This window comes from Poecilia formosa, unplaced genomic scaffold (assembly GCF_000485575.1).
Source record: "Poecilia formosa unplaced genomic scaffold, Poecilia_formosa-5.1.2 Scaffold33, whole genome shotgun sequence".
In the NCBI taxonomy this organism is placed as follows: domain Eukaryota; kingdom Metazoa; phylum Chordata; class Actinopteri; order Cyprinodontiformes; family Poeciliidae; genus Poecilia; species Poecilia formosa.
The window spans coordinates 2,176,945-2,186,911 of NW_006799972.1; the positions used below are offsets into that span (position 1 = coordinate 2,176,945).

The 9,967-nt window shown below is 39.3% G+C and overlaps 1 protein-coding gene across 1 annotated transcript in view; it reads left to right on the forward strand.

Annotated features, from left to right (window-relative positions):
• Nucleotides 1–8,765, forward strand: part of mafa (MAF bZIP transcription factor a) — an 88,719-nt gene extending 79,954 nt beyond the window's left edge. The window contains exon 3 of the mRNA XM_007549848.2: nucleotides 2,969–8,765. The gene's annotated coding sequence lies outside the window, so the exon portion shown is untranslated. The remainder of the gene's footprint in view (nucleotides 1–2,968) is intronic.
• The last annotated feature ends 1,202 nt before the right edge of the window (nucleotides 8,766–9,967 follow it).

Sequence of the window (9,967 nt, forward strand, 5' to 3'; positions counted from 1 at the left end):
AGGGCTAAGCGTCTAACCATTTCATCTAATTGCCTCATTAATGATTCACTGGTGTTAGGCTGCTCTAGCACTTCGCTGTGGGGAGAAAATTGTTCTGATTGGTTTGCCTCTGTCAATTATTGATGAAGCAGAGAACTGAAGTGCTAACACCTGGCTTTGGAGGTCCAAATGGCCCTGCATTTCTATCACACAGTCTGGGAGCGCATTCTGTCTTGAAGGTTTCGGGACCTGCCGATTGTTGTTCTCAGTCAGTGGTTGGAGAATGCCCCATGTGAACAAGCTAATGTCTTGTCAGTTGAGAAGATGTTAGATGACAGAACCAAGCTGGAAAAAACACAGCAATTGTTGGTCGTAACCATAAAAACCCAAAAGGCTGCGGTGACACAACAACAAAATCTGTTTGGATAACTTAAAGGTTAGGTTGCTTTATTAATACCGAAAGGCAGAATTGTTTTGCAGCGATACAAAGCATGCATATCTATGCACAAACACCGTAAAATGTAAAAACACATCACATGACTATATTAGTGACAGAGGCTTTACAGGTCATAATCAAAATGAAGCAGGACAAATGAGAGGAGAGTGAAACCTGAAAATTTGAGCATAAATAACGTGTTGACATAAGAATTGTATTATCAGGTAAAATCTGTTGAGCTGCTGAGAGCATCAATGTCACTTCAGTTTATTCATTTCAGTAACAGGTGTAGGAACAAAGCTCTTTTTAAAGCATCTTGCCCTACATTTAGGGACTAAAAACCTCTGACCACAGAGAAGAAGCTGAAACTCCCTGTAAAGGAGGTGAAAATCTTTTAAAAGAGAAAAGGCCATCTGCTGTACCTGGCTGATGTACAGGGATGCAACTGATTGTTTAGAAGACAGCTCAGCAATCTGGTGAAGGAAACTCTTTTCACTCAGTGTTACTTGACCAAACTATGACACCAAGGGATTTAGTTAAAACATGGTAATTATGGTTCGGTCAAAATTAAATATCTATATAGCTATGGCACCTAATCTTATTACTTGTTATGACCTGAGCTACCAGGAGCATGTAGATATTAAATAGGTGGGGTTCTAGCATTGAATCTTGAGGTACCCCACATGTCTCCACTCCAATGAGAAGTTACCTATTGAACCAAAGAAGGTACTGCTGTTTAGATAAGATTCAAACCAGTTATGGACTGTACCAGGGAACCAGTTGTGGTTGACAGTGTCAAAAGCTACACTCACTATTACCACAGTGTGTATGTGAACAAAATTAAACACTTACACTGGGGGATCCTCAGTACTGTCTCAGAACTGGACTGTCTCAGTTCTGGACTAAATGAGATCCAAGCAGTAGTCTTTGCTAAGAAACTATTTGACTGTTGAAACAGCTTTTTCAGTAATTGTGCTGATGAATGAAAGGTAGAAAATTGGTATTTAATTCTGCAGTGGTGACTTGTCCTTTTTTATCAGCCCTCAGACTGAGAGAGAAGGTGAGCAGGGGGGCCTACAGCAAATATCTCAAGGTCTGGGATCAAACCCCAGACTGCTGCTCAAAGATTATCAGCCTTCATATATGAGGCCCACACTCCGCCTCTACACCACCCTATCTAGTTTCTTTCTTAATGGTGAATGCTGAACACTAAACTCGCCTTAGCCAGGTGAGACTTGCAGTGCAACATAAGGTGTTCTGGATTATTTTGTGTAATCCTTAACGGGTTACTGATGTGATCTTGAAGTAATTGTGGTTGATCAGCACTTCTTGCGATGGTTTACTGCTGCTCCATTTGTGAATAATTATTATCACTGTGGTCCGCTGGAGTCTTAAAGACAAGTACATCATTATTCAAACTATTGAAAAAAAGTTCATAGAGAAGAGAGAATGCCTTTACCATATTTTAGTCTGCCATGTGTAGTCAAACACATTGTGTTTAATTTCTTCATTTTACTGGCCTGGAAACAATCAGGCATGGATGCAGCTCATAAAATTTCACCAAATAATTGGATTCAGTTGAGTCCTAATTTCACAAGGGGGATAATATATATTTCCACATGGGGCCAAGTTGGTTTGGATTGTTCTTTTCCCTTTAATGAACGGTATGACCACTTATGTTAAAATGTATTTGATGATCCAAAACACATGACAAAACAAGCAATAAAAGAAGAAATATGTATCGGGGGAAATACTTAATCAGAGCATTGTACATGTTTATATATTCATGATTTACAGGAAGGAGAGGGAGTGTAACAGTATGCAATGCAGTGTCAATAGTTTCTTTGTTTGTGGTGATTTATAATAGGTGCAGGATGCACCTTTACAGTAGGGTCATGTAATTGGATCTCCAGTAGGCAGTAGCTGAGTTCCACTGCAGTCTCTGTGTCTAATAGCCCACCCACAGGCACTACTCCTGGCAACATGAATCATCCTCACACACTGTGTGTTGTTGAACAATCACACTGAACTTTGTATGGTTCCAAACACAAATCTAGTAAAAAAAAAAAAAAAAAAAAAAAAAACTGTACGTTGGCTTTGTATTTGGATAAACCACAAAGGGATTGAATGATATACAGTAGATCTAAAGTAGACACGCTGTTCAGGAATTTGCTCGTCTTTCTTTGGCCTTAATTAAAGCTGATTAAGGAGTCACCCCCCATGCCGATACCACTGTCACCCTGAATCTCAGCCAAGCTGGCTCGCAGTGTACACTCACAGGGTGGTCACTCTGTCTTTGTTTTTAAACTGGCACTGGTGACAGCAGGGCCCACGTCTTTCTGAAAATACAGTGCCTGTGACTCACTGTATGTGTGTGAGCATGAACCCTTGAAGACAAGACCGAATCAAGGCAATTGTCCTGAATACCTCACATTTTGGCGTTCACTCGCTGTGCCACAGTAGATCTTCTGAGTATGTTTCTATGTGCATGCATTGCAGCACAACTCTATAGTGTTTATCTCAATTTAATGTGTTTTCCTCTTTCTGTTATAGATAACACAACAAGGATTATGATGGCATCCAAGTGGCTGACCAGTTGCACCAAGAAACCTCCAAAGCACAAAGTTAATAACGAAGAACTACAAAGAAGACCGACTAGATTCTCTCAAAACCCCTGCATTGAAGATCTTGAAAGTGGCATTTTCTCTGAATTCGCCCCTTGATATTTTACCTGCAGCTTTTTGTACAAAACAAGACAAAAGAAAAAAAATATAAATAAGAGACTCATAATCATGAGATGGTTGAAAACACCAGATAAATACTTTCGAAAGACTATTTTCTTTTGAGTGCGAAGATCAATGATGCATGCTACTGTAAATAAATCATGAAAACAACCTTTTTTCCTGAAACAGGCAGCATACCCAGTTGCTGTCACCAAATTCATAAACCTTATTACTGTGGAGTGAGTGCTTATGAATTGATTTACCTCACAAAACCTGAATACATTTTATGAGCCAAAAGCCCATGAAATGTTTGTTTTAAGTATAGTTTTATTGTCTTCGGTATCATTATTTGATATGTAAAAGTATCGCTCTTGTTTTTTTTATTTTTTAAGAAACAGCCTAGTCTTCCTATCTAATATCCACATTAGTATATGTAAATAGAAATGAGTGAAAGCAGCAGCATGGACAAGACTATAGTGTGCATTCCCCAAACTGGTAAACCACTCAGTATCTCAGTATTTTATGATGGAAATTTATTTTCATTGTATTTGAGTAGATGCATAAAGGTATTAATTATAGGTCTCTAACACCAGAAATACGTTTGTCTGTCTTCTAATGCGGAAAGACAAGGTGAATGGGAAATGCCATCAATCCGCTGGCCTGACAAAACCACAATGTTCAGCATTTCACATATGATTTAATGTTAGTGTTGGACATTTTCTCCTTGTATGTAATTTGTGTATTTCCAATGCAATAACTGTGCCCTCCTTCTAAATGCCCATAACTGCTGTAAGCAAAGCTGCTGTCTTATCGGGACACATTTTTCTTTGCACGGTTCCAAACTGTGCTCTACACCTGAGCCTACACATGGGGAAGCAAAACGGAATTCCTGCAATGTGGACATGAGGAGTTATCCTCCGTCTTCCATGAACTCTGATGATAACCAAATGCACTGAAAGACGAAACACCTAGCCAACGAACAGACGACCTCAAATGATTAGTCCCTCACTGGTGAAGGCAGATAACATTTGCATGGACAACAGAGGAAAGCTATTGTAACTTGTTGGACAGCAATTCTCCGCCACTGCGCATCCTCTCTACCTCTTAAGAAATTCATGTCCTACCAGTGACTCCCTCTGTTATCCCCACAGTCCACATTTTTTGCTGCATGAAAAAAAACAAAAAAACAAGAGCCTCGTGAAGGAAGTTCAGCACTGATTCCTGTATAGCAATGGAGAAAACATCAAATATTCACTTAAAAACTAATACACTCATTGCTTGTTGCTGTATATATGTACACTAGGATGAGTCTGTGTAGTCTCAGATGCTGTACTCTGCATGTTAACTTGTAGATGGAACATAACAACTACTCATAGTTGAGTACATGCACATAGTCAATCAGTTGACTGACTGAACCTATTTGCATTCTTTCTTAATTTCCTATCCCCTTTATTTCTGTTTCTGAAAATGTACAGTAGTGTACGAAATGTTTTGTTCCCCCCTCGCCCCCCACACTAACCTGCAGAGCTGATAAATCTGAACACATTAAAGCGAAGCACACCCTCCTTTCTAATGTCAGCCTGAAACTTGGCCATGGCAAGCATGAGGAGGAGGATAGAAAGGGGAGGCATACTGGGGTGCTCCAGTTAAGTGGCAGCAAACAAAGTGGCATGCGGCGTCCTGCCAACAACTGTCTATTCATCTTGTGTCAAAAGGATTTGCACATTTCAATGAGTCTACACACTGACAGAGAGGTCCAAGAGCAGAGAGTAAGAGGAAAGGCAGGGCTTTGGAGAAAGGATAGCGAGGAAAAGTACTAAATTTACTTAGACAACGTTGAAGTATTTTAGCGGTCCAAACAACTACATGATCTTTTTTTTTTTCTGACCTCCTTGGAGAGAGCTCAACAACCCCTTGACCTCAAACTGTTACACCATAATGTAGCTCTCTGGGCTGCTATGACCTCACGTCCTGTTTGAGGTTAACTTTCTGTTAATGAGCAGAGCCCTTTGCTCAAGCAGATGTTCAGCCTTGTGGTCAAATACCTGTTACCCTCTGTGATTTTTAAAAGAAAAAAAAAAGAAAAAACCCTGACAGCTGCATTTGCTTAAACATCTAGAAATAGTGACAGAACTTCCCCAAGTAAAAATAAAAATGACTAAAGGGAATATAAACTCTTAAGACTCTTGAGATCAAGAGTGTTTCTTTTCAGACAGAAAGTGATACAGGTATGACTTTAATTCATGCGCATTAATTCAGAACACACTCTAACAAACACGTGTGTTTTGAGCAGAAAATGTGCTTAGACGTGTCGTTATGTCCTGCTGTTGAGACCGTGAAGGTACACAGTTTTAGACAAATTTTGCACATTGAATTACACAAAGTATTTACAGTCAACTCGTAAACAAATTTGGGCTCATGTCTTAGCAGTGATTAGTTAAAGAAGATTTAAAACACAAAAAGGATGAACATGCCAGTCAAACCTGAAACAGGAGAGAAGAAACAAGACACTGAATGAGTCTCTCAGACTCAAGCCTTCTACTTTTTTTAGACGTTAAACAAAGTCCCATTTCTTTTAAGATATGCCAGTATGTGACAGGACAAGATGTTTTTTTTTTTTTTTTTTTTTTTTTTCTAATAGATTTGGCTGAAGGCTTTCACACTCACATGGAGAATACATGGTTGGACACCTCCACATGTAGATGTGGGTGCACACAGACACACAGTAAGTATTTCCCTGGTCTTTGGGTTACACAATCTCGTATACACACGTTCGAACCATGTTAATCAAAACAGCAAGACTATATGTAAACAGATCGCCTACATAATGGGATTGTTCAGTGTGCAAACAATAGGCTGTTAGCGTAATCACAGGTCAAAGATATATTACCCAGAGAGCCATGCTGTATGTATATTATCATGATGGATATTGTAGGAGGGAGGAGGGGTGCAAGGGTACTACGATATTGAGCCTTACTGATTCCGATTTACCCCCCATTGGGCCCCATCCGCTGCCTTCTCTCGTCTGCTGCCTTATTCAAAGCCTCACTTAATCAGCTTCCTGTCTTCTCTTTGTATTCTTTCACCCTGTTTCTTAGAAACTTGGCTCCCCTTTTTCTCAACCACTGTTTTTTTTTATACCTCATTTCTGAACTCATCAACTATACCCTTTATCCTTTCATCTCTTTCCCATCGCCCTCTTTTCCTGGACAGATATAATCGGCTTCAGCAAAGTCATCAATCCCTCTCTTTAGTCAGTGGGGTACCAGGATAAGGAAGCCCCTGCAATCTTGTTTTTTTTTTTGTTTTTTTTTTCGGATTAAGCTAACAGAAGCCTGAGTGATATTGACCTTTTTAACTTGCTACACCCATGTCTGAAAGATAATCAAGAGCAAGAAACAGAAAAATGTTTTGTTGTTCCATGTGGGAGGATTAGGAATTATTTTTACAGTAAGCTACTCTTTAAGCTCAGTGCTGATTAACTTATCTCCACGTTACTTGACTGCCATTTTCCTCATATATTTGGATAAATAAGGCCATACTGTGTGATTATCTCTGAACAGTTTGTGAGTGTCATCACTGGCTAACCCATGTGCACTTCATGTTTCTGTGCACCTTGAGGCAGACACATTGGGCCAACATATAGAGAACACCTGGAGGCATGAATACTAGAGAGGAACATCACAAATATAATCAAGGCTATTTATGCTTCCTGTTCAGTGGGGAATCAGAACGTCCAAGGTCCAGGTCAGATATAAAACAAAAATGTCCCTTGAAGTTGCAGCTTGAACTGTGAAGTCAAAGTTTGCACATAAGCTCCCAAAATATAATCTGTTGTGGCTGGGGAGAATATATGATTTAGTAAAATTTGTAAGCAATGAATTTTTGTATCTCAATAAACCAGTGGCACGCCTATTACAACATACGGTTGTTGGTGTAGTGCATAAAAGATGAAAAAGGAAAAAAATATATATATATTTTAAAAAATATCTGTCACAAATGCTAATTTGAGTTAGCGCCAAAACAAAAAGAAAACACAAACAAACAAACAAAAAAAAAAAGAAAGAAATCCTAATGCTTTCTAACTTGCAAATAGAATGTGTTCAACTCAGGTGCAATGTAACTCCTACTTCCAAGACAAACTTAGGACAGCTTATGTCCTGTAGAAAAACAATGCGCAGGCCTAACCAGTTCAGTGGCAGTCATTTAAGCGACAGCAGTGTAAAACTAATCTTGGACAATCCGTTTATAACATAATTTTTAACAACAACCAACTTAATACTGCTTGGCCACTGGTTTGAGCGAGGTAGTGGGAGTGGAGTCAAAGGTGAAAGGATTACACAGAGGAGCAACCCATGTCGACCGCTTTTGTTTAATCCTGACCAACAGGCTGAAGTAAAACTTCTGATAAATGACTCACATAAACAATCTCTAAACAACCCAGGCACCCCCAACTGCGTGAGCTGTAACTCATTTAGGTGTTTATGGTAATAAAAAGAAAAAGAAAAAAAACGAGCTTGATGAGTGGTAGATTGTGATGCAGAGATACTATGGGGTTAGAGCTGCTTTATTAGACAAGCCACAGCAAAGACAGAGAAGGCCTCCTTATGTCGCAGAGCTAATAACAGCAATGAATAATAGACGTTGTAAAGCCCTTACTCCCTCCTTATTCTGCCCCGTACATAAGCCTATGTGGGCAGTGAGCCACCAAGCCCTTCGCAAAAATGACATGGGCTCCCAAGAAGACTGGGGGTGGAGAGAATCGGATTAACCAAAATGCCTCAATTGTAGGAAATGCTTGGGGCTGACCTTAGTGTAATGCCACTGACAAATGCTGTAAACTAAATCCTTAGTTTCTGATTAGCCAATCATGGAAACCAGAATTAACTGTGGTGAAATTGCTCAAATCTCTACGCATGTTTTATACGCAAATGTTTATGAAAGACTTGGAACTTATGCTAAATACCCTTATTGCCACTGGAGAAACAAATGAACAGGAGAGCAATAAATTGCCAGAAGCCGTCAAAAGATACCATTTCAGTCAGCACAGTTTAACTGTGCAGCCTGGCTTCTGACAGCTTTATTTAGTCTTTAGCACCTGAGCCAGAAAGCAGAGAGCAAATTGTTGGCACAAAAAGTAGCTCAATTAGATTCCAATCTGCCTTCTTTGAGAAACAATTGATGTAGCTATTGCACATGAAAAACAAGGAGCAGGTTTCTGGTCTGTGTTTACTTTACTTGAGGATCAAACACAAAGGGCCTGCAAGAAAGGTAACAGTCTAGATTTAATTTGAATCTTTTCCTGCTATCTGAACCCGATCAGATGGCATGACTATTGAAATGATGTTTCAGCTTGTCTTCAGGGTGTAAAATACAGATTAAAGGGGCTCAACTGCTTCTTTAATGGAGGCGTGCTGTTCTCCCTGCTGTGATCAGGGAGTAATCCTTCAGTTTTTTAAGAAGTGAAAAGTTTGTGGTGTCCAGAAAGTTACAAATATGTCCCTTCTGGCCCCCCTACAGAGCTGAGAGTGGTAGACAGCGGGGGATAACCATATGTCTTCCAACTGTGTTTCAAAGCTCCCATCTTTTGCTAGCTAAATTGTATGATATCATCACATACACCTGGCCAAAAAACCGAGAGCTACCGTCACCCATCTCAATGTGCAAAATAAAATGCAATGTTTTCAAAAACTGAGGTTTCTTTAAATGGCAAAGGGACGTAACTTTACTTTATGTTGATCAGTTGTAAAGGTCAGCTCATCATTTTGTTTTTACATGCTTTTAAAATACTGCTGCTGGCGAACAATTAAACGTTTATGATATCCCACCACTACGAGCCCCTTTGCTGTTGCTCGGGGTTAATTTGTGCTCACCCCTCATTTCAATTGTTCCGTGGTAAATGTCCACATTATTTCCCACATGTGCCTGAATGAGGGGTTTGATTATCAAAAGGTAGACCTTATGGGTAGCTGTTATATTATCAAAGGGGTTGTAAGCTGCAGTAACAGATTCTGGGGTCTTATTGCTATGGCAATCAGCCCCTTGCCACTTGGCCTTTCCTGACCCCAGTCAGAGATAAGCTTTATGGGAAAGCACATTAACATACTCTGGCAGTCACCTCACTCCTTGATCAAAGGCAGTCCTGTGAAATCAAGTGTTTATGGACCCCTAGTGAGAGGACAGTGCTGCTGATTGCCCATATTAGAGGTTGACTGTAAATGAGCTGGAGATGGACAAAGGACTCGTAGCAGTGGGGAAAACTGAGGATGGGACACTGATGTTCTTGCTAAATGAGCAATAATTTTAATGACCTCAGAGTCCCATGAGCAGGTTACTCTTCCCTAAAAATACTGTCATTAGAATTACTAGATGGGATTTTTTTTTTTTTTTTTTTCAAAAACTGTATGTTCAAAAAAAATTATTTCATTCATTCTTTTAGATAAAAACAAGAAACATTTTCATTAGCTAATATGAAACAGGCTTATACAACCTGATACTGACACTTTGGAGCCAATGTATTTTATTGTAAGTTTAAAAGAAATTATTTTATTTTACCGTTGTCTTTTTTCTATTAAGATACATTGACGCTAAATGTCCATTTTTTTATTTTTTTTATTTTTTTTGTTATTTCCATTTTTACTCTATTTTAATACGGGCATTTTACTGTGGCTACTAAAAAGCATAGCATTTAAGAAAGAAAAAAAAAAGACAATGTTAGCTGCTGTGAGTGACTGCTTACAGCATGATCACTTGTGTAAAATCCTCACAGCATGTCTACAATGATGGATGGTGATAGCCCTGTGTCTTTGTACACAACAGGGGAGACCCA